Here is a 25085-nt window from a genome sequence, read left to right on the forward strand (position 1 = left end):
CACAGCCAAAGCAATCTGGGATTCGATGAAGCAAAAATACCAGGGGTCTACAAGAGTGAGAAGGGCTCAATTGCAGGCTTTGCGAAGGGAGTTCGAGGTTTTGCAGATGAAGGAAGGAGAAGGGGTTGATGCCTATTTTGCGCGCACCCTGTCGATAGCTAACAAGATGAAGATGCATGGTGAGACTCTGACCCAAGTCGTCATCATTGAAAAGATATTGCGATCATTGACCTCAAAGTGGGATTATGTGGTGTGTTCTGTGGAGGAGTCGAATGACTTGGATCGACTCACTATTGATGAGCTGCAAGGGAGTCTTCTTGTACACGAACAAAGGATGAAAGGTCATGATCGTGGTGGTGAAGAACAAGCATTAAAGGTGTCTTTTGAGGATAAAGTTGGTGGCGGAGGAAGAGGACATGCAGCCTTCAGGGGAAGAGGACGAGGTAGAGGAAGGCAGTCGTTTAACAAAGCAATAGTGGAGTGCTACAAGTGTCACAGGCTAGGGCACTTTCAATATGAGTGCCCTAGCTGGGAGAAGAACGCCAATTATGCTGAGTTAGACGAGGAAGAAGAGCTGGTATTGATGGCACATGTCGAGTCGCACAACTCAAGGAGGGAGGACGTGTGGTTTCTGGATTCGGGGTGCTCTAATCACATGTGTGGAAACAAAAAATGGTTTTCACACCTGGATGAGAGCTTTCAACAACTAGTTAAGCTCGGAGACAATACAAGGCTAGCAGTCACTGGCAAAGGCAATATAAGGCTGGAAATTGGAGGGCTTACACAAGTGATAACGGAGGTGTATTATATACCAGAGCTCAAGAACAATCTTCTTAGTATTGGCCAACTCCAGGAAAAAGGGCTCGCTATCTTGATTCAGGGAGGAGAATGCAGATTGTATCATCCGAGAAAGGGACTGATTATGCAAACACCGATGACGTTAAATCGGATGTTTGTATTGCTAGCTTCGGTAGTACCTGACAAAGCTCCAGAGCTTCGTACCTCTTCCTGCTTCCAAGCTGTTACAGAAGATGTGTCACACCTTTGGCACTGCAGGTTCGGGCATTTAAATTTCAAAAGTTTGAGAACTCTGCAATATAGAAAGATGGTGAAAGGGATGCCTGCTCTTAAGACCCCAAGCAAGTTGTGCACACATTGCCTAATCGGAAAGCAGCACCGAGAAAGTATTCCAAAGAAAAGTTCATGGAGGGCGTCGCAGAGGCTTCAGTTGATTCACGCCGACATATGTGGTCCGATTACACCAATATCAAGCAATGGTAAAAGGTACTTGCTTAGCTTCATTGATGACTTTAGCCGGAAAGTTTGGATTTATTATTTATGTGAAAAATCAGAAGCATTCGGAGTATTCAAAACTTTTAAACAGCTTGTTGAGAAAGAAAGTGGTGATCTTATAGCATGCTTACGTACAGATAGAGGAGGGGAATTTACTTCTTCTGAGTTTAACAATTTCTGTAAGAATAATGGTATTAGAAGGCAGTTAACAGTGGCTTATACGCCTCAGCAAAACGGGGTAGCTGAGCGTAGGAACAGGACCATTATGAACTTAGTTCGAAGTATGTTGTCAGAGAAGAAAGTTCCCAAGTTGTTTTGGCCGGAGGCAGTTAACTGGTGTGCACATGTGATGAATAGAAGTCCAACTGTGGCAGTAAAAGACAAAACACCGGAAGAGTCTTGGAGCGGTAACAAGCCGACAGTGGATTATTTCCGTGTGTTTGGGTGTGTAGTGCATGCACATGTACCGGACATCAAGAGAAGGAAGCTGGATGACAAGAGTGTTCGTTGTGTGTTGTTTGGGGTAAGTTCTGAGTCTAAAGCTTACAGATTGTACGACCCTATTTCCAAGCGTATTGTGGTGAGTAGAGATGTTGTTTTTGAGGAGAATGAATGCTGGGATTGGGGAATGAATGTGGAAGATGTGGAACGTGATTTATTAGAATGGGGAGATGATGAGAAAGAGCCCACAGAAGGTGAAAGTAACAATGGTGAGGGAGAGGAGGAAGACATCGAAGAAATTGATCAATCATCACCAGAACCTGCTCAAACACCATCAAGCTCGTCACCTAGAGAGCAACCTGAGCGCAGAACACCTGGGTTAGGAGAGCTTCTGCCCCCGGATACCAATGAAGGGAGGACGAGAAGAACTCCGGTCTGGTTAGAAGACTATGTTAGCGGAGGTGGCTTAGGTCTTTCTGAGGAGGAAGCTGAAGTTAATAATCTTGTTTTGTTTGCTGCTGCCGATCCTATTTCATTTCAAGAAGCAGTGAAGAGTGAAAAGTGGCAGGAAGCTATGAGTCAAGAAATGAAGGCTATAGAAAAAAATGAAACGTGGGAACTGACCACGTTGCCGGCTGGTGCAAGGAAGATTGGAGTCAAGTGGGTGTTTAAAACGAAACTTAATGAGCTCGGGGCAGTGGACAAGTACAAAGCTCGTCTTGTGGCGAAGGGATATGCACAAAAACAGGGAATTGACTACAATGAAGTGTTTGCCCCGGTTGCGAGATGGGACACGATCAGATTAGTAATTGCTCTTGCGGCACATAAGGGTTGGAGCATCTTCCAGTTAGATGTTAAGAGTGCTTTCCTTCATGGAGAGTTGCTTGAAGAGGTGTTTGTTGATCAGCCACAAGGATTTGAGAAGAAAGGAGAGGAGCACAAAGTGTATCGATTGAAGAAGGCCTTGTATGGTCTCAAGCAAGCTCCAAGGGCGTGGTACAGTCGCATTGAGTCCTACTTTGTGAGGGAAGGTTTTGAAAGGTGCTCTTCTGAACATACTCTTTTTATTAAGTCTGATTCAAGGGATGGAATTTGTGGTTAGCCTATATGTAGATGACCTTATATTTACTGGGAATAATGTGGAGATGTTTGAGAGTTTTAAAAGGTCCATGATGCATGAATTCGAAATGACGGATCTTGGGAGGATGAGATATTTCCTTGGAGTTGAAGTGCTACAGAATGAAGAGGGAATTTATATTAGTCAGAAGAAGTATGCGACTGATGTACTTGAGAGATTTGGAATGTTGAAAAGTAACTCAGTTAAGAATCCTATTGTGCCGGGGTCGAAGCTGATGAAAGATGAGATGGGAGTAAGAGTTAACGCCACTGCTTTCAAGCAGATAGTCGGCAGCCTTAGGTACCTAACGGTAACAAGGCCTGATTTAATGTTTGTTGTTGGCTTAGTTAGCAGATATATGGAAAATCCCACTGAGCTTCATCTTCAAGCTGCTAAGAGGGTGCTTCGGTATGTGAAAGGAACACTAGAGCTTGGGATATTTTACAGAAGAGGTGGAGCTGGAGATTTGATTGGCTACACGGATAGCGACTACGCAGGTGATCTCGATGACCGAAAGAGTACTTCGGGTTATGCATTTTTACTTGGAGATGGAGCTGTAGCTTGGTCATCAAAGAAACAACCAGTTGTGACTTTGTCTACCACTGAGGCTGAGTTCGTGGCAGCAGCTTCATGCGCATGTCAAGGGGTCTGGATGAGAAGGATTCTCAAAGTACTTGGTCATTCTAAAGCGAGAGCACAATAGTGTACTGTGACAATAGTTCTACCATCAAACTATCAAAGAATTCTGTGCTACATGGAAGGAGCAAGCATATAGATGTGAGGTACCACTTCCTTCGTGATCTAACTAGAGATGGAGTTATTAAGCTTGTTCATTGTGCAACTGAGAATCAGACAGCTGATATCATGACTAAAGCTTTGAAGCTTGAGGCATTTGAGAAACTTAGAAGGCAGCTTGGAGTGTGCGAAGTACCGAAGATAAACTGTTTGCAGGTTGCAAAGCAGTTTAAGGGAGGAAATTGTTGAAGTAGTCAGAGTCTTGCTGAGGAAGTTAGCACGATTCTAGGGTTGGTTTGTTGTTTCTGTTAATAAGCCCTATTCAACAGGGTCATCTAGTTTGTTTGATTCAGTCTTTAGCTAGTAAGCCACGTCTCTAGGAGTGTAAAACGTGGTTTGTTATATTTCCCATTCTAGTACTTTTGTAAGGCTATTTAAGCCCATGATTGCATTGAATTGAATAAGACATTTTCTCCAGAGAAGTTGTGTGTGTGTGTGATACTCTTAGAGTTTAGGTCTTCACACGCAGTCCCTCTCCAACTCCTGCACATCAAATTGTGAGAGGCGGTTCATGATGATAAGATCCAAATGGCCACCGGATTCCCCTAAATATGATTCCACTTCCCTAAAATCATAGTTATAGTCACTATAATCATAGTCATCATGAAAGCAAGGCGTAGGCACCACTCCAACACTACCATCCTCCAAGTCATAGTGTGCCATTTCATATTTCCAGTTCATCCAATGAATTCGATTGTTGTAGATTCGCATTGAAGCGCTTGTTGATGGGTTCTTGTAATGGGGGTAAAAGAGCACTCGATCATTCTCCAACTTCTAGTCTCAGAAGAATATATCTGAATCTTCAGCCTTCTTGGTTTCTGACATGTTGACACACAACACGTACACCACCTTGTAGTGATGTGGTTTCCGAGAATCAACCGCCAGAAATACACCAACGACTTCCTTGACGAAGCAGAGCGAGAGCTCCTGATCATCATAACTGGGGACTTCAAAGCGCTGGCTGGTTGTGGCATTCACAACGACGTAGAAACTATTAAGTTGTATAATGTAATACAAAGATTAGTTCTGTAAAAAATCAATCAAATTGAAGACCTTTTAATTATTCATTTATATGAAATACATGGACGGTTCATCATAATAGCAGTAAGTGTTGTTAGAACCGTCCATTTATTTGATTCAATTAGATAATTAAACGATTTCCGATTCGATTGATTTTTTACAGAGATGATCTTTAAATGCTAATTTAAGATATGGACCGTTGGATTATAAATTTATTACGTAAAAGTGAGTTAATCGATAATAGGGGTGAATATGCTTGCTCACCCAGGGGTGAACCTAAGAATTGTTCGAAATAAAGTAGTAGTCCCTACTTCTCTTTTCACGAACGAAGAAGGCGGCTGCGGCGGAGAATTTGGGATTAGGGTTTTGGAGGGTGTGGGAGTTGCAGAAGTTGGGACTGGAGATGAGACAGAGCCAATGCTTGGAGACGCATTTGAAGCAGATTAGTGATGTAGAACGAATGACGGTCCGAATTGAAGAACAGCTCGATCGTGGAAAAGGAGGAAAACCCGGTTTTGCTGCAACTTTGGCATTTAGTGTCCGAATCGTGATTGCTATAGCTTTCCGGAAAGGGAAAGACGCCAGGAATAAAACTCGTTGCTATGCCATGATGTGTGGGCTTTTTGGGGCTTTCGGGGTCGTTTAGGGCCTCAAAACTGCAATTTACTATTTTTCAGAATTTTCGGTTTTCTAGTTTGTTTTGGATTTGTTTTGTTTTTACTCTAGCTTGGGCTTTAAGGTTTCATTGTTAGTCACTCTAGGGTTTCTTTACTTATATATAAGCAACCTTAAACGGCTACAGAACCTATCTTTTATCATATTATCAATCAAAATTGAGAGTTTTCTCATTTATCTCTGGTGGACTCCAAAATTCTTGTTTTAGGTTTATTGCTTGTAAACCTAGGGTTACTTTCGACTGCGTCCATTAGGGTTCTGGCTGACACGCGCAAGAGGATCTATGTGAGGAGCTCTTCGATGTTGGCTACGGTTTGTCGGTTTCTGCTGATGATGAGAAAACTTGTGCTGTTTTCTTCAAATGCTTCTTCATATTGACTGGCTAGGGTTTATGGATGAGACTGAATAGTATAATAGGGATGACCCTAGGCTACGGTTTTTGGTGATGATGAGGAAACATGTGCTGTTATTTATGTCATGTCTTTCTCACACTTAATTATTGTTTTTTATTTATTTATTATTATTATTTTTTTATAAACCCCACTCCACTCCCACCCTTGATGGGGCTCGAACTCCTGACCTCTCATATGAGAGACCAAAGCCTTACCACTCCACCAAACACACACAGCCTTCTCACACTTACTCTAAATTATTGAATGTTTTAAAATAATCTAAAGGCTCATGATGAGTGTAAGACGTCCCTTTATCCGGATCCATAATAAAATAGTTTTTTTTTTGTCACCACTAAAGTCTAGTGGCATGGTCTTTTCTTGTTAGAGATTCCTATTTCGACTCTCGACTCTCATAGTAGTCTTGATTTATCAGTTGTTGAGTGATTTAGTGGCATGGTGAAAGTAACAGTGAAGACCCCATCTTCAGAAGGGAGAATTACATAAATGATTACTGAATATAACATATTCGACATTTTGGACATTAATTTTTCAAAAGTATCACTTCAGTCAGTCAAATTCAACTTTGCAATTTATTGTTAGTCATCACCGTCAAATCGGTCATAAATTAAACTTGAGGGTGTTTTAGTCCAATCACCCAAAAAACAAAATTTGTTCATTTACTTGCTCTTTTTTGTATTTATTTTTATTTTCGATGGAGCATGGTCGAGATTGAAACTCGATCAAGATTGTGAGTATCTTGCAATAGATGAACATTGGTGTGGTCGAGAGGAAGAAAGAAATAAAGAGCAAAAAAATAATTAATTTTTTAACATCTTGACCAAAATATCCTTCAAATATTTGATATTTATAAGTTTTTAACCGAAATGACGGAATAACTAAAGTGAAAAACAATATCTAATTAAGCTAAGTGACCAAAGTGACATTTTTGAAAAGTAAGTTACCAAAGTGTCGAATGAGTCAAAATTCAGTGATCATTTATGTAATTTTGTCTCTTGAGAAATTAGAAGAGAAACAATGATATAATAACATGGGGCTCACCCTATAATAAATTGTTATGGCTTTTAATTAAAGTGGGGTTGGAGATGCAAAATCTAAATAAATAGGAATCAAATTCATATACAATATGATTTAACACTATGCCATTATTTACTTGTGTTTTAGTATTTTGCAGTCCCATTTCTAAGATAAAAAAATAAAAAAAAATCTAATAATAATAATAATAATAATAATAAGTAATAAACATTCAATTATCACCACCTTTTGTATGAGAAATTAAAATTTATCGATAACCATTGTCAAAGTTTTTGTTGTCGGTGCAGAATAATGCGAGTTGCTCCTACAAATGATTTGACTGTTTTGACACGGTGCAAACGGGGTAAAATTCTTATTTAAATTCGCCATAAGTATTGTAATTTTCAAGATTATATAGATCAATAGCCCAAAGTGTTGGGATATTAAAAGGTCAGAGACGTTGGGACTCCTTCACTATTCCGGTTTCCTGGCCTGTAACCAAGTCTAGTAATACTGTACTGGAGTCCTAGCAAAAGTGCAAATCCATAAGACCATAAGATCATCAAATAGCTGGGACTTGTGTTATAGATCCAAAGGCACTCGAAAGAAACCAAGTGCCAATATTAATTGCTGGTAAATCACGTTCTTGTTCAGAGGACCTTATGAGGTACTTAACTGATCCAGGGATCGAAATCTTCATAGTTATGCCCTTTCCCCTAACATCAAAAGGAACCCAATTTCTATAGAAACTCAATTTCATACTCTCTCCAAATAAAACTTTAATTTCCACTCTAGTACGTATATATATGATTTCAAAATTCAAAGGACTTACAATAAGGGACTCCATGATGACGTTACTATCAAAACTTTATTCTGGACTCCATAATCTCAAAAACTTATGCACATACAGCTCCGCAAATATGAAAACAAACCCTGAGAGCAGCCACCGTTCTGCTTACACCGGCGGTTTCCGAAGATCCTCGGCACTGATGAAGAAGATGAAGGTGAAAGAGAAAGTTATAGAAAAGAAAGTGCATGTTAAGTCCTTGAAGATTGGGATCCATGAAGTCGTGGGAATTGACCCCCCAAGTCGCAGCACCCTACCCGACTCCGAACGGGTCTACCAAATCGTGTGCCGGGTTGATGGACCCGAAGAAATAGAAGTCGACGCCTTTTATGAAAAGGCAAAAGGACCAAATCCTTCATGGTTCAAATATACTACAGTTCCTTTGGATGGCCACCCCTTAGGGGAGGGCTTTCTGAACGTGGAGGTATTGAGATTTAATAGTAAGGAAAACCTCACCGACCCTGGAACCTCCGACTGCCCTAGCATAGGGGCTGTCAGTCGGGTCAGGATTCCGTTGCCGACGACGATCAATGACAGAATAGAACGGCGGTGCGAACTTGTGAAGCTTGATGGGTCTGGCAACCTCAAGCTTGAAGGGTTTATAATTTTGTCAATGCGTCTGGAAGGGTTTACCTATTATTAATGTAGCCCTAATTTTTTTAACTAATAGTTTTCTTTAGTTTGTTATCTTAAGTTTCAGCTCCAGTGGCGGATCTAGGATTTGAAAATAGGGAGGGCTACATATTTATGTGTCCCTTTGGGCGAAGCTCAAAATTTTTTTTTTTAGTACAATTATGCACAAGTGTGCGAATGCAAAAGTGGAGAGATGAGAACCTGAGAGTTCAAGTGTTCAAAGATTGAATTTAGTCCGTAATTTAGGCCTTTTTGCGAAGAAGAATGAGAATTTGTGATGGACGGAGAGAATGGGAGAGCCAGAGAGGAGTTTGACTTCGATAATTTGAGAGTCGGGTGGCTTCGTTAAACAAACATACATATAAACAAAAAATATACATCATATATATAGTTTTTTTTTTCAACCCAAAAGTTTGTTCTGAATATAAAGCCATGAATAGGACGACATAGCTAGCAAATAAACCCAAGCCCAATCTGCAAAGTTAACTCTATAAACTTGAACTGATTACTCGGCATTCGAATGAGGCCAAGCTCCTGGCCGAGATACTGAGATAACACAACAATTGATAAAATGATAAGTACTATTGAAATCAATTAAACCCACAACAATTGCACAGCAGAAAGAAGACCCACTGATCGACCTTGATAAGTTTTGAAATCAATTAAACCCACTTACCCACGTCAATTAAACATTTAAACCCACATCAATTAAACAGCAATTAAAGTATACATCTAATTTTTTTTTTAAGCCTAAAAATCTCGGACGGGCTCCAGCCCACCCAAGCCACTACTTAGATCCGCCCATGTTCGGCTCAATTGTTGTTTTTTGTTGGCAATAACAATCAAATTATGAGGAGGCTCTTCTCTTTTCATCATCACCGCAGACATACATATAGGCGAGTTCAACTCTTACCACCAATACGAAGTGAAAACATTAATGTTCAGAAATTGGTGTAAAACGGAAGTACGTACGGAGAAATTTTTCTGTCCTACAGTAGAACCATGTCAGCATGCTGACATGGTTCTACTAATTCGTATTTAATATAATTAAAATACAATTGTTTTGTTATATTAGCAAAAGACCTTTTTGGGTCTTTTGGTATTGGCTCCTACCTCTCAGATTCTGGAAACCCCATTCCAATCACTAAGGTGATCATTGTTTATTTTCAACCCTGAAACCAAATCTAAGCTCTATAAGATCAAATTCAGATCAGCACAACTCTGCTCATCATCCTAAAAAAGACAATGGTATCAGCAAACCGAACGTGAGTAAATTCAATATTTTCTCTCCCTACAGCCAAACTTCAATAAACTACAATTCTCAGCCCTCTCTGTTAATCTTGTTAAAAACAATTACCAACCAGAATAAAGAAAAAAAGGAGACTGATCCCCACCATCTCAATATCGTCCTCTTCTGCAACTCTTTATACTGAGATTATGCAGGGTGTTGTGAACATGTAAAGCATTCCCAAATCTAAAACCATTAATTGATATTTTTATGTAGTTCTTTTGATCGGGTAGTCTGGACAATTTCATGGATGTAGTTTCAAGTTTGGGCTTTAAATTGTTTCATAAATTCATAGACTGTATTATTGAGATAGTGACATTTCTGGGTTAACAACAAGAGGTAAGTCTACAAAATTCGAATCTTAATTATTAATTGAATCGAGTTTAATTATTTTGTTTATCTCATCGATGAACACAAATCTTTGCAGTCGAACTTCTCATCATTCTCCCATTCCCATCCCCAGCCATAGGCACTCCCACCCACTCTCTGATCTTCACTCTCCCTTTCCTCTTAACCTCCTCCCACCGCCTTTGGACCTGCGACTTCACCTTCAGCTGCATCGCCGGCTTCATCGTGATCGTCCTCAACATCTTCCAGGACCAATTGGTCTTCTACATCAACCCCACTGATGCTATCTAGAAATACATCCCTCGCAAGAGCAAGTTCCACCTTGAGAGAGACCATTCAAAGCGTCGTGCAGTCGAGAGAGCAGGTTCCAACATGATGATCTCGACGGAGATGGCGTTGTGCCGCCGTCTCCTCTAGACGTGGTAACTGTAAGAAGATGAAGGGAACCTAAAAAGGTCTTTTCCCAAAATAACGAAACAAAGGAATTTCAATTAACCTAAATACAAGGCTATATGTCAAAATATCATTGGTAAGGCAAACCATGTCAGCAGCTGACATGGTTTGACTGTAGGATGGAAAAATTTCTGGTACGTATGTGTGCTAATGGCATGTTTACAGGTCTTAACACCTGCGTTACACCCTGCTAGGGAGTGTAACAGGGTCGCTCGCTCATAGTATTGCTAAATGTGTACTAGGTGAGCGTGAGCGTGGGACGATCTCTATTTTTGTTAGAAGATATATGAGCTTTCTTGGCACATAGATGTATACATTGTGCATCTTTCGCATGCATGTTTACCTATGTTCGCCTTCCAGACTCTACATTCCCATTTTACTCTTTGCATCTTTGTAAATAATAATGATATGGGCTTGAGGCTAGGGTTAATATATATATATATATATATATTTTGGATCTGTTCATTATTCATTGTAATCAAAGATTACATGCATCTGTTAGATATGCAGCATTATAAAGATTACTACATTTCAAAACATCTGCTAATTCATGAGAAGGTTCTGTTAATTAGTCACCATGCATCATTCTTTGTTCCACTCCGAACACACCATCAATATCCCACCAAGGGCCATCCTCAAACATGCTTTTTTTTTTTTTTGGTGAATCCTCAAGTACATCCCAAAAAACATTCAGCTCGTTCAATTGTCCCTAATATTTCTGCAAAACTTCGAAATAATGGACTTGATCCCCAAATTCAAATCTGCAAGAACAGTGTGGTTTTTTAAATGTTTGTTCTAAACTCAAATGATAACTTTTCCCTTGAAACAAGGGCGTTTTCACCAAGATCATTATATATCTTTCGATTTACAGTGGAGGGTCAAGGTCACAGTGTCGTCTTTCAATAAGTTTTGGGTCTTAACCACCGTGTGCTTTGGCCATCCCCATCAGGCTGGTACGGTACTAGTTGCTGAAAGAATAACAAGAAGCACAAGCCCTAAAGAGGACCAACATTTCTCAGGAAAGGACTCATGCTTTTGGATGAAGTACGACGAAGTTCAAGAAGCACTATACCCCACAATAATTATTGGTGTACATGAACAATCTTTTAACAAATCTAACTACTAGATTTGAAATTCACTCATGTTTTCCTTTCATATAACTAGGGAGGATATCACACTAAAATCCAAAATTAAAAGGGCCTTTTCCTTTTTAAACATTTATGAGATATTTTTCCCATTGAAAGAACTTTTCATTTAACAGTTGATTTTTCCTAGTATCCGCAGGAGTTCCTTTCCTACAGAAACTCGATTAACTACCTTTCCTACAATCCTATTCCATATATGAATATAAGATCAGTGTGCTTTTAAATACTCTTCACTAGTCCTTGGTATCTCCCAGATCGACTACCTCAGATTTTAAGTTTAATTTCTTTGCAACTCACCATCAATTCTTCTTCTACAAATCTCACATAAACTTCCTCATATAGCTACGCAACTATGAAGAGAAGCTATGACGACAGCCATTGCTCTGCAAACGCTACCTCGAACAACAACACCAGCCGTAATAAGTGCAGAGCAACGGCCGATATGAAAAGGAAAAAGATTATACGACAAAGAACATTTGACGGTGTTGATTTGTTTCTTGAGCTCGACAGAGTCGTCCTACTTGACCCCCCAAGTCTCTGGACTTTACCCCTTTCCGAACGGCGCTACCAAGTGGTGTGGTGGATTGAGCCCGACGGAGAAAAGCAAATGTCTGTCAAGGTTACAGGGTCACCAAACCCTAAATGGGACACAAGGTGGTTCGTTGGATTAAAGGGCAACCCTGTGGGTGAGGACCACTCTGTGAACATAGAGGTCTTGAGGTATAACAGCAAGAAAAACCGCTGCGACCCCGGAACCTCCGACGACCCCAGCATTGGGGAAGTGATTCGGGCTAGGGTTCCGTTTCCGAAGAGGCTCGAGCAGACAATAGAAGGGCGTTATGAACTTGTGAAGCCTGATGGAGCCGGGAACATGAAGCCCGCTGGGGATATAGTATTGACGATGTCGCTGGAGACCTGGACCAAGGACTATTACAGATGGGAGTGAAGATAAGGGATTGTTTTCGTGACATTTCTTGAACCCAAGCCTTCAGTTTATAGATATAAGATATCAATACGATGGGAGAGAGTTTGTGATCAACTTTTTCTGATGTAGTTAATGCTGTTCCTGTGTCCCATTTCAATTCGTCAATATCTGTAGAGTTTGTTGACCATATGTGTTTGTTCTGAGGCTCTGAGCCCAAATACAATTCTCAACTATTTTAGTATTTTAGTACTGTAACTTGCTATTTAATCTGTGAGTTGTGGCTCACTAGTTATTTAGAATAATTAACTTATATATTAAAAATCACATGATTAATTTGAGCGGCCTACTATGGAACTCTATGTCTAGCGTTTGGGTCTCAATTTTTACTAGTTTGTGGCCACTGGCCAGGTGGTTTTGAGGGTCATTCGGATTCGTGCCCCTACAGTAGAGGATTAGTCTGGCTTTGCTGGCATGTCTTCATGGACCCTAATCTGAATACTGACTGCTTGTATGTGTTACTAACTCGTTAACGTAACCAAAATGACTTTTTATCTCATCTCGATAAAAAATAAATAAAAAAATCTCATTAACATTATAAAATGGGTAGGGTGGGGTTAAAAGTAGTCATTTATTCTCAAAAGAAAAAAATATATATCTTCTCATACAAATACAGGAATAAGTTTTATTTTGTTCAAAAACATAACCCTTTGAAGGGTATGTTCACCAAGGTCATGGTCTTTCGATTTACAGTGGAGCCTCAAGGTCGTAGTGTCGTCTTTCAACAAGTTTTGAATCTTAACCACCATATGCTTTGGCCATCCCCATCCCGCTGATACAGTAGTATGTTATAACAAGAAGCACGAGGATGACAAGAGGAACAACATTTCTCGGAAGATGACTCACCTTGCCATTGACTCTGAATGGATTACAAGAGGCAGCGCCATACAATACATGCATGAGCGAACCATTTCCCTCACACTGGTTCTTTTAACAAATCTAAATACTAGATGCGGAATTCAAGGAGGATATCATATATATGTACTAAAATTAAAAGGGCCTAGCTATTCTTTTTTTTTTTTTTTTCTTTTTTTTTTTTTGAATCAACCCCAAATCAGGTGTCAATATATTGCATCACAAGTCAGAGCTATTACATACCCTTCCGCAGTAGACAAGAAGATAGTGGTAGTATCCACAGTGGTACATAGCTATAGACCTACTCATTAGACAATTAAATACTTAGACCAGTGAGAATCTTTCTTTGTTACTACTCCAGAGGCGCTAGAGGTACATAGAGTGCATAGAAATGCATAGCTTCCTAATACAAAGAAATTATTGTAATTAGACTAACTAAAGACATAATAAAGGACTAGGGCAGTTTCACCCTAGCCCAAATCACTTAGCTCAAGAGGGCAACCCCAAGAAAAGAGGCCCAACTCATGCCCAACAAAGATTGGCTTGCCCCAATAAGCCAAAACTTCAATTTCGATTCCTCACCCACTAGCCACGTGTACAACTCCAGTGCAGTTCCATCGGTCCCCTCCGCCGTGACCCAAAGTCGTCTTGATCCACGCTGCCGTGACCCTCACCTCCTTGACCCAAGCCGCCACGCCCCACGCCGAGCCGCGCCACTATGAACCAGTTTCACCACGATGTCAAGCCCCCCGATCCAGCATCCTTCACCGCCGCCCAGTACCTCCGACTAGTCGGATCTGGAAGTGCCTCGATAAGGCGCGCCCTCTTTGTACACACAACCACCGCACGGAATACGTTGTCTGGCACTCATTCCAAGCCCATCCTGCCAAACCCTCTTCAAGAAGCTCCCAGGCATATACTATTCAATGTCTCGTCCGGCAGCAGCCCCTTACTGACGAGGCGAACCAACGCCGACCAAGAGTGCCACTGGACGAGGAGAAATTTGCAAACCCTAGACGCAGATCAGTCTGAATTTTTTGGACACGCCTAGCTACACTACACCAATTTTTCAATCAGACGACAGTTTTTCACTGTCGTCTGATTATAGACTTTGCTGTTGTCTATCTCAATGACGTCTGATACATGGATCAGACAATACCAAAAAACTGTCGTCTGATAAAGTTTACTACAATAGCGACTACTATGCTGTCTGTTGTCTAAACACCAAGAAAAACAACAGCGGCTTATATACTTACTGTTGTCTGAATGCTGTGCCACACAACAGGGGCTTATAGCTTGTTGTTGTCTGAAGGCTGTGCCAGACAACAGGTGCTTATATGCTTGCTGTTGTCTGAAGGCTATGCCAGACAACAGGGGCTTATATGCTTGCTGTTGTCTGAAGGCTTAGTCAGACAATATGTACTTGCAAATCCCATTGTCCATCCATTACTGATACTATAGATTTCTCCAAAAAACTGTTGTTTGTTGTTTTGCTAGACAATGACTTTCTCGTTCTTTTAGTCCTTATAGTATTATAGTTAGATGGCTCATACAACAGTTTTTGTTAGGCATTTTGTGATGATCAATTATTGGACAATAGTTTTTAGCTGGATTGAATGGTATGATAGACATTCAAAATGACATCACATCCAAAACACATTCATTTATGTTAAAATCCGATACATTCATCCATATCACTACACCAAAAACTGCATCACACAACGGTGATCACACAACGGAGAACAAATCCTCTGTTGTCTGTTGACGAGAATTGAATCATACAACACCTTTAATGAATCTTCGTTGTATAAAGATGCTCAAATTATAAAACTTCTAGTTAGGAGGTGATGGCACAACAGAAAGAGAGATTATCTGTTGTCTGAATGAAAGAAAAAGATTGGCATATTTCCCTCCTACCATTGAGTCAAATTTGGCTCCAAATTGTACCCTAGATGCTATTAAATTGGACAACAGTTTAGTTACTTCCGTTGTAGGAGTATACCTGGAAATCATCATACAATGGTTTTTAATGTCCTGTTGTGCAAGTGAGTACCAAAATTTGGAGATGGCTCCAAAATGACATTCATTCCCCCCAAAACGAGAAAATTTGGCTTCAATCGTTTGTTATGCTTGCAAGTTCCAACAACAGAATGAACTATTTCTGTTGTGTGAATGAGCAATGACTAGCCTAAGCGCGAAACCTAACATTTTGATTGCAGAGGTGGGAAATTTCCATCTTTTATTCCCTCAGCTATGTAACAAATCAGACAACGTAAACATATCTATACGTTGTCTGTCTGACTTAAAAAAAAAAAAAAAAAAAAAAAAAAGTTAATGCCTATTGCCTTAGCCAACTCGATCGAGGGCACACTTAAACAAACTTAATGCCTTGGCCATTTTTCATGTCTGAGAGAGAAACCCTGAGTTTTTCTTCACTTCGAGCAAAATCTGGAGCTTTTCTTCACCATCTTCTCAAAACATTTAGCCATCACAAATCACCATCCTTCAAATTCTGGATTTAGGTTCTATTCGATTGGGGTTCGATTTGGGTTCTACTCGATTAGGGTTCGATTAAGGGGTTTTTCATTCTGCTAATGGGGGATTTGGGTTCTGACCAATCGAGTTGGGTTCTCCCCCGAAACCTATCCCTCTACTCCCTCCCCTCCCGCTCGCGCGCTCTCTCTAGGAGGTGCAGAGATTTCTTTGTGGCTCATCTCGGAGGTGCATCCTGGCGTTGACTCGTCGGAGGAAGGCGAAGAAGATGGTGGCTACGGTGAGTCCACCCCGGTGGTCAGAGATCGGTGACGGAGGAGAGAGATTCCTCCAGATCCACTTTTTCTCTCCTCCCACTCTCTCTCGTCTGTGCTTCTCTCTTCAACTAGTCCCTCAACCTTTAATTCTGATCAAAATCAAATCTTTACAACTGGTTAGTGCTTGTCTTCTTCTAAAAGCTATCAGCTTCTTCTGGGTTCTTCAAAATTTTGAGTCTTTTTTATGTTCTTGTTGGTTCTTGGTTTCTGATCCTTCGAGTGTTAATGATTCTGTAGAGCTGTGACGAGAGAGGAAGAGGAGAGAGATGGCGGAAGAGAAGCCTGAAGTGCTTGACGCGGTGCTGAAGGAAACAGTTGATTTGGTATATAGAAATTTCAAAGCTTTTTGCTTGGTTTTTGGTTTGCTGTGTGGTTTTGGTTTAAATGGGTGTTTATGAACTTTGTGGTTGTAGGAAAACATACCCATTGAGGAGGTGCTTGAGAATCTGAGATGTAGCAAAGAGGGTCTCAGCAGTGAGGCTGCTGAGGAAAGATTAGCCATTTTTGGGCATAACAAGCTTGAGGAAAAGCAGGTTACTCTCCTCATATTCACAGCCCCTTTCTTTGTTCTTCACAAACTGTGTTTTCTTCTTCATGTTCTCACAATTGTGTTGCTATTTTTTTACACTGCTTGCATTTTATGAATATTGTTTTTGAGCACAAGGTTCTTAGAATTGCAATTAGTAAATGCATTGTCATTTATGCAACTCATTTGGAGTTCGACTTTAATTTAAATAGAGTAAGGATCTTTGTCATTCAATTTAAGGACAGTTGTAACTTGTATTATTAGTTTCTTATTTCCCCAATTTTCTTGTTTCTTCTCGTGCAACTTGTAAGTTGGGACTTTGGTCCTTGTAGTCTTTTGTTGATGGTTGGTTAGTCCATTTTAGATGCATGTTAATGCTTAATATTAATTAATTTTTTTGTGTTGGCATGTGATTTTGATATAGATCAGCTATTGCTTCCAATGATGAAGTGAAATCATAGGAAAGGTACTTAAGTTCACTATTATTCAATTTTTCTTTTCTTTTCTAGTTCTGTTTGAGAGTGTTTACTTATGCTTGATTAAGTAATTAGTTGTTATCAGTTGATCACTATATATCTATCTCTATGTGGATCCCAAGTTTTTCACCTCATGAACTCTTTATTGCTATACTTCTTGTTCAGCGCTGATGGAATGATGTTTGGAGCACTTAGTACTTGCCCACTCTGTTCCAGTCATCTTCACTATTCTGGAGCCATGTACAGGTGGCATGGGTTCCTGACTGCATGGAGCAAGTGTTCTTACTCTACTCATGAACCTGAACGTCGTAAAGGGAAGTGGAAAATCCCAGAAGATACAGATAATCAATTTCTGCAGAAGGTATTTAGCTACTACTTGTGTCATGTAGCTTATTTAGGGATAATCAATTTCTGCAGTATTCGTATTTACCTACACGAATACTGCCACCGCCATCATCTAACAATCCTGGAGGTCAAGCTTTCAATGGCCAATCTCAGTCTGGTGCAAGCTTGGCGGATTTGAAAGTTTCTTTTCGTGGATTACCAAAAGAATCCATGGCATGATCTTCTTCCCTTTCTTTATGTCTATTTATTTCTTAGTACCTGTGGGAGTTATCATTTAACTGCAGTTTCAGTTCTCTGTATTTATTTCCTCAGTTAGCAGAGTTGATGAAGATGCTCTTCAACGTTGAAACATACAGGTAATTGAATTTTGTTTAAACTGTTTGCTATCCCCTCCCTCCTTCCCCCTCCAATCGTTTATATACATGTTATATATACATCTGTGTGTGTATGTGTGTGTGAATGTGAGACTAAGCCTTAAGTTTTGCAGAGCTGCCATGATGGAATTTGAGATAAATATGTCAGAGATGCCACTTGGAAAACTGAGTAAAAGCAATATCCAAAAGGGTAAGCACTAAAAACATAACCTTTAATTTGCTGCACAGCTCAATATATTAAACTGTCTGTTTCAGATTTAATCTGCATAATAAATCTTTACAGCTTTCTTCCGGTATTCTATTTTCTCTATTCAGGGTTTGAACGGAAATACAGAATCTCTTAAAGAGTGATGGTGCCTCTTCCATAAAAGATAGCTTGATTGTAGATGCAAGCAATCGATTTTTCACAGTGATCCCTTCCATACATCCACATATTATTAGGGATGAGGATGACTTTAAGTCAAAGGTACATGAGCTCTGTGTGCTTACCACTTTTCATGTTTTCTCATATTCTCAAGCCAGTGGCCTTGATGCCTTTACTTAAATTGTATGAGTATTAGTTTTGCTGTACTTTATTGAGGTTTTGCTGTTGGTTGATGTCTCCCCCGATAAGCACTTAGGTTTCAACTGATTTCCAAAAGTTTGCATAATTACATGCAAGGCATAAGAGGTTAATACGGCTTACGTTTTATAGTTGGTGATTACTTATAGATATCTATGCACAAACTTTGTAATTGCTATTTTTGATGGAGATTCTCATAGTCCTGGTGATAATGGTTATTTAGACATGATTAGTCTGGATTAAAGCGATGGTGCTTCAACTATGTACAGTCATGTATAGGTAGAAGTGGCCAATTGCAAACTTTTTTGTTATTTCAGCTCTAATAAGTGTCTGAGGAAGAATTTCCCAGGTAAATGTGTCTTTGGATTTAAGCAAGTAATGCAAGTCGCATGCTCCATCTTATTGGAGCTTTCAGCACCCTACTTCCTACTTGCCGAATATGATAAATCATTAGTAGAGTATTGGCACTTCTGATAAGCATCATACTTTTTTCTTTGTTGCAAGTGATTGCGCTCTTGCATTTAATTTATACCTATGGCATCATACTTTTAATTACTGCTAGAACGTCACTCTCTGTTTCTTTCTTGCTTGTATATTATAAATTGTTTAATTCTAAAATGCTTGTATATTATGTACATAGTAAGGCATTATCCCTTTTGTTTTCATTGCATTTGTTAATTGTGCCAGGAACTAAATGGTGGAATGTTGCATAAAGAGTCTTTCCGAGATCGAGCGTGGAGTACAAAGCAATGCAGCAAGCCATATTTTCTTTCATCATGTAAAACTTAACCAGGAAACTTAAATCCTTTTTAGTCTATGAGATGTATGAATGCTTTAGCAATGTTCCTTAAATTCAATATTTGATGAATTGATGTATCACAATGATTTTGGTACAAATGTTGATCATTTGATGGTTTGCATTCAATTTGTATTCCAATTGTTCACTATTAATTTATATCCATTCAAAATTTGAGTATTCACACAACGCAATTATATATATCACACAATGGATTTCAATAAGTTACGTCGTCTAGTTTTAAGCTCATACAACAGAAAATACTAGAACACAGTTGTCTTACTTTAAATCACACAACAGCTAAACTACAAAACCGTTGTATGAAAATCTCAACCCACAACGGCAAAAAAGCAAATTCTGTTGTGTGAACTGCTGCGCATGGATGAGTCCGGCATCTGTCGAGTTCTGGGACAACGGTGTTAAGGAATATACGTCGACTGACTTTATATTGTACAACGGTGAATTCACCGTCGTCTGATTTTTCATCAGACAACATCGAGATAGACGACGGTGAGTCTTCAAATCAGACGACGTTTTTTCACCGTCGTGTGATGCAATTTTTGGTGTAGTGTATATCCAACAAAGTCATTACATCAACAGAACTAGTTTTCTAACAAAATTTAGTAAAATGTTGAAACCAACCAAGTCTTGAAGAACACACTTTATGATGCCAATGAAGATGCCAGCAGAAGTTGCATCAACAACAACCTTTACTTTCGCATCAACAACAACCTTTACTTTCGCTGTTGAGTGAGCTTAGCAGAGAATCCACTGGCAGCCGTCTTGTAACTGCTAATATGAACACCAAAGTATGCAAGAATAAGACTATTAATAAAGTTCACTGGTAAATTGCTACTAAACTGCTAATGATTAACCATGCATTCTTATAATTAATAGTCACAAAAAGATAGCAAATTTACCTTCTGAAGTTTCTCAAGAGCAGGAATAGCATCAGTTTCAATAGTCTTAGCATCATCACGTTCTCCTGCAACTTTGCTTGATGAGAGTTCATCCTGTCATTACACCAAGGAATAGTTAATGATGGAATTCAGTAATTGTGACCCCTTTTTTAGAGCAGTGATGGCCTGTTTTGAAGAATGAACAGAGAACATCAATTAGAACAAACTCCAGATGTTTTCCAATCTAGTAATTGTGTTGAAAAAAAAATCAATATAAAAAAAGCACCATAGAACTTGATTTAGTGGGGATCTCTTTCTACACTGTTTAAAACAAGGAGCACCAACCCAAACATTAAACATACTGGGCATATGTTATTACAAAGAATCAAATATCACTTTCCTTGCAAGATCAAACACCTAAAAAGACCAATGTAGTTAACGTAAAAACTCAAACACATTGAATAGGTATATTCAGAATTGCATACAACTAAAACATTATAATTGCAAGTTACCAAAATTCTAATCTAAGCTTAGGAAATGACAACACCAGCTACCCCACCCTTTTACCACTGAAGCCATGGTGCAATGCACCTTTTCCTCATTCCCACCATGTATGAAAATATAAATAGCAGCCAATCATATGACCCTATATGATAGGCCATGCAGGCAACCATCTACAAAAAGGAACTTATGCAAGCATGCAAGTAAGCAAAAAAATAATAAATAAACTCATAACTATGCCTCACATTAGCTAAAATATTTAAACTTCCTACACAGTAAGGGTAAGCAAAGAAATATGCCCAAAATTGTATAAACCTTTCCTCCTTTCCAGGTTGCCTGGTTACAATACATTCAGTACGCGAAATAATCAATTATGGTATAGAACTCTTGAGCTTTTTCCCCTTCTTTTGAGCAATTAGGATCAATTGTATACGGCACTTAGTTTATGACTAACGTACGTTTTACTTTGATTAAAATAACATGTACACGTTATCTCCTCCTTCACATGTTAACCCAAGCATAAATCATACTAAAGCAACATTGAAGCTCACTCATTCAGAAAATACATTTAATCATGCGATGGCCATGCTACTAACTGTTCTTATTTGTTCTTATTGTACATTAAGCTAAAAGTTGCATTTGAAATCAAATGCCACAGATCTACAACTATCATTTGCAAAGCTATCAAATACTAGGGGACATGTTCACCATTTGAAAAAGGTGCAAGAGATCTCAGCATGAAGAACTTATAGTGCGTTGGCCATGTATAATTCTAGAGACATGGCTTAGTTTAACATATTTCTCATCTTTGCCTGAGTACCATATCAGAACTGATTCATCCTGAAAGTGAAATGGAAAAATTCAAATCAAGGCTGAAGAAAAAAAGAAATTCACAGCAAGAATAATGCCTACTACATCACAAGAAACTGCAACAACACAACTATCTCACAGAAAGCATAAGTATGAAATGGCTAATAGCTTTATAAAATGATCATGAAGGTGTAATAATTTTTAAAGACAGTGTAGCTCAGAATAAAAGAATTTCCCAAAAGATGGCCAGGTATACTAATGTACAAAGCATCCTAGATTTAACAAATGAAAAGGCATATGAAACTATGAACCTCAAGCAGTATGGAGAGCATGTTTCGCGCTGTCTAAAATTTCTTACTGAAACAATGCCCAGTCTATCGGAGTCTCTTTTCAGGAATACTTCTTTATTGAGCATAAATGATCTCATTGTTTTGTCATCCTATTCATGCTTTTTTTACTTCTTCAGGAATACTCTATATACATATACAATAACAATGTATATAGAAATTATATGATTTCATCAATAAGTTTTACTTTTCTCCTGGTTGACGAGAAGCCGATTTCAGTTTGACTTTTGAAGAAGTTAAATGTTACATAGAATATCCCTTTTGACATGTCATATGGTACAATACAAAGTACGTGAAGCAAGAAATACTAATAAAAATTGCACTAACAACCAATCTTAAGGCACTAATCAAACAGAAACACAAGAGCAAGAGAAGTATGCAATATGCAACAGAGAAGAAGAAACATGACAACACACTTAGAGTACTTTATTAATCACAAGTTCATTCGGACATACATTGGACAGTCTGAAAGGACAAAATTTGGGCTTTCCTCTGCGTCCTTCCTCCCCAGAACATGTGTTGTGGATCCCTACTTGCATATTTTGTGTTTAAGAAAGAAAAAGAGAGACAATTGACAACATTCCATCATTACTATACTAATATTAAGTCACAACAGAAAGGCCAAGAAAACAAATCAGTGATCAGCCTACTACTACTGGGTTTATACTCTAGTTGAAGATATAAACCCTTAGAAAGTAGAAACCATCCACCATGGCTATGACTATGAGACTGATTCAATTATTGGTGATCATATCAGTAATTACACACACACAGAGATGAGATAGTAATAACAAATTAACAACTATGAAGTATGAACAAAACTGGAAAAACTGCATTCGAACCCAGAAATGGAAGACTGGAAGTATCGAATGAAGTCACTGAACCCAACCTTACCCAGAAATCCAAACCAAGGTAAGAAAACCATAATTGAGAATTGAGCCCATATGAATCTTTATATGCAATAGCATCAAGATTTTACATTAACTGACTTATTACACTACCAAGAATACCAAATCAAAGACAATAATTTTGACTAGATCCCAGTTATATTCCTAGTCTCTGAGCATAATGATATTTTATCCTTTAACAATTGGTCAGGAAAAAATTTAGTCAGTGGAGAAAAGTGGAAAGTTACAAGTTAGGAATTAATATCAGCTCAGAGAGAAAGAGGAAAATGGGTAAAATTAGAAACTGTGTCCCATATTGTTACATATAGACAAGCTAAGTATCTACGCGACTAACCTATGATGTCTAGCCAATTTTCCATCTAGAAACCATGTAAATGTGAGAAAACAAGCAAATTATCATACAGAATTTATGAAAACTTTCATATATAAAAACAGAAAACGAATACCAAAGCAAAACTCACATGTTATCTGTTATGAAGAACAGGTCCAAGACCCTGTCATCTGGTGTTGTTGTCACTTTCACCCTTTGAATCGAAAGCTCAAGATCAGACATAATTTCAGTGACATCTAAGACAAAGGAGTTGAGGCAACATAAGACTAGACCAAAGGGAGACAACTCAACAAAAATATTATTCGTTCCTGAAGAGGAAGTGGGAAATATTTCCCTTACCATGCAACAATCCATTACGGTAAGAGCAAATAAACTTCAATAGATAAACTGCAGGGGGCGAGGAACATGTAGTCTGAGGGTAGAAGTAATACGGAACAGAACATGACGGGCACACCGATAGGAGCTGGTTTTCCAAATTCGACCATTTAACTGTTGTTGAGTTAGAATGAGGAACCACCCATAATTACGCATTAGAGCTAACCTTCCAAATACATATGACAGAATCTCATGGTGAGGCTCAGATGCCAGCTCGGGGTTTCCATACTTTCTTTCTCCAATATAGACAATGTAAACCTGGCATTACAAGTCACCAAAAACCAATGAAAAAAAAATTTTAAAAAAAACCATCATAGTAAATTTGACCATTAAAAAAGAAACAACATAATCAAAATAGTAAGAGTAGACTCACATTTGTGGAAGCAAAAGAAAGAACGAACCCATAACTTTGCAGAGCAAGAAGAAGCAAAAGGGTAACAACAATCCCTGGAGGAGGAGCCATATGAGTGAGTGCGAGTGAGTCCTTTAGTTAGCCTGAAACAATTACATGCACACACAGCTATCTTTGGGGTTCATTAAATTTTTGGACTGAAGGGTTGCTCTGTGTTGTACTATGAAGAGTGAACTGTTCAAATCAGAAGCACAAATTGAGTCAAAATAAGAAAAAGGCTCAATCACCCATAAAACCAAATTCAAATCCCAAAACAATCCAGATAGATAAACCCAAAGTATCTTCATATGCAGCACCCGTAATTCTTTGGATCGAAATTTAAAACCAATCAACCAAATTTGAACACGGGACTTATTATTAAACCAAGCCCCAAATTATAAATCCAAGCTTATAATACCAAATCAATCAAAACAACATCAACAGATCCAAGCCAAAGAATCAAACCTCACCAAAAAGATGAACTGGCTATTGCTCGAAACTCCGGGAATCAAAGTCCCAAAGCAGTAGAGGGCTCTGCGAATCGAAGTAGCAGAGAGCTGATGGAAGCAGCAGAGATCGAAGCGGTAGTGGTCGACTGGAAAACACTGCGGTGGTAGTCGACTAGCGGTCACTGCGGTGGGATAGAGAGATGAAAGTACGATCAAACAGGCAGCAGAGAGAGGTTCTCAGAGAGAGAGAGAGAGGAAGGCTGAGGACTGAGGGCAGATGTGATTTTGAGAAAGAGAGGCGGGAGCTCGGGTGTTTTGGTCGAATGGAGAGGGAGGTGGTTTTGTTGAGTGCAAAAGAGAGAAAGCTGAGAGGGAGAGTGGGAGAGATAGATGACTGGTGAGATCGGGGAGAAGAAGAGTGATTTTGAGAGAGAGAAGCGCGAGCTCAGGTTTTGGCCCAATGGTGGGAAGTGAAAAATTGAAAATTTGGCCGAGTCAATTAAAAAGGGCGCAAAGAATCTATTGAACCCTAAAACTCAGACAACAGCAATTTCAGTATATTGTCTGAAAGAGAGCTGCACAATAGACAACTGAAAAACTGTTGTGTGAATCAAAACAATCAGACGACATCTTTTTCAACCATTGTATTAATGGTAATTGCACAACAGAGAAATAATAACTGTTGTCTGATTAAAAACAATCAGACAATATCTTTTATCAACCATTGTATAAATGAACCTTGGACAACATCACGTAATAACTGTTGTCTGAATTGACTCATTCAGACAACATCAAAAAAATCAACCATTGTCTGAAATGCTTTTGCACAAGAGCCAAGAAAAAACTGTTGTTGGATTCGAAAACTTAGA

The 25085-nt window shown here is 39.0% G+C and overlaps 2 long non-coding RNA genes across 11 annotated transcripts; one reads left to right on the forward strand and one right to left on the reverse strand.

Annotated features, from left to right (window-relative positions):
- The first annotated feature begins 15783 nt into the window (after nucleotides 1–15783).
- Nucleotides 15784–16660, forward strand: LOC133713468 (uncharacterized). The gene is made up of 3 exons (XR_009848030.1): nucleotides 15784–16242; nucleotides 16364–16449; nucleotides 16540–16660. It is a non-coding gene; the product is annotated as an uncharacterized LOC133713468 (long non-coding RNA).
- Nucleotides 16661–19346: 2686 nt separating this feature from the next.
- On the reverse strand, nucleotides 19347–24738 carry LOC133718334 (uncharacterized). Of its 10 annotated transcripts, none has more exons than XR_009850256.1 (7): nucleotides 24238–24738; nucleotides 23750–23962; nucleotides 23341–23634; nucleotides 23132–23237; nucleotides 22218–22291; nucleotides 20126–20218; nucleotides 19347–19994 (listed from the first exon to the last, which is right to left on the reverse strand). It is a non-coding gene; the product is annotated as an uncharacterized LOC133718334 (long non-coding RNA). The 10 variants fall into 10 exon arrangements; XR_009850251.1 differs by having other exon boundaries at nucleotides 20126–21445; XR_009850255.1 differs by lacking the exon at nucleotides 22218–22291.
- Nucleotides 24739–25085: the final 347 nt, after the last annotated feature.

The sequence above is a fragment of the Rosa rugosa genome, chromosome 6, assembly GCF_958449725.1.
Source record: "Rosa rugosa chromosome 6, drRosRugo1.1, whole genome shotgun sequence".
Taxonomy (NCBI): Eukaryota; Viridiplantae; Streptophyta; class Magnoliopsida; order Rosales; family Rosaceae; genus Rosa; species Rosa rugosa.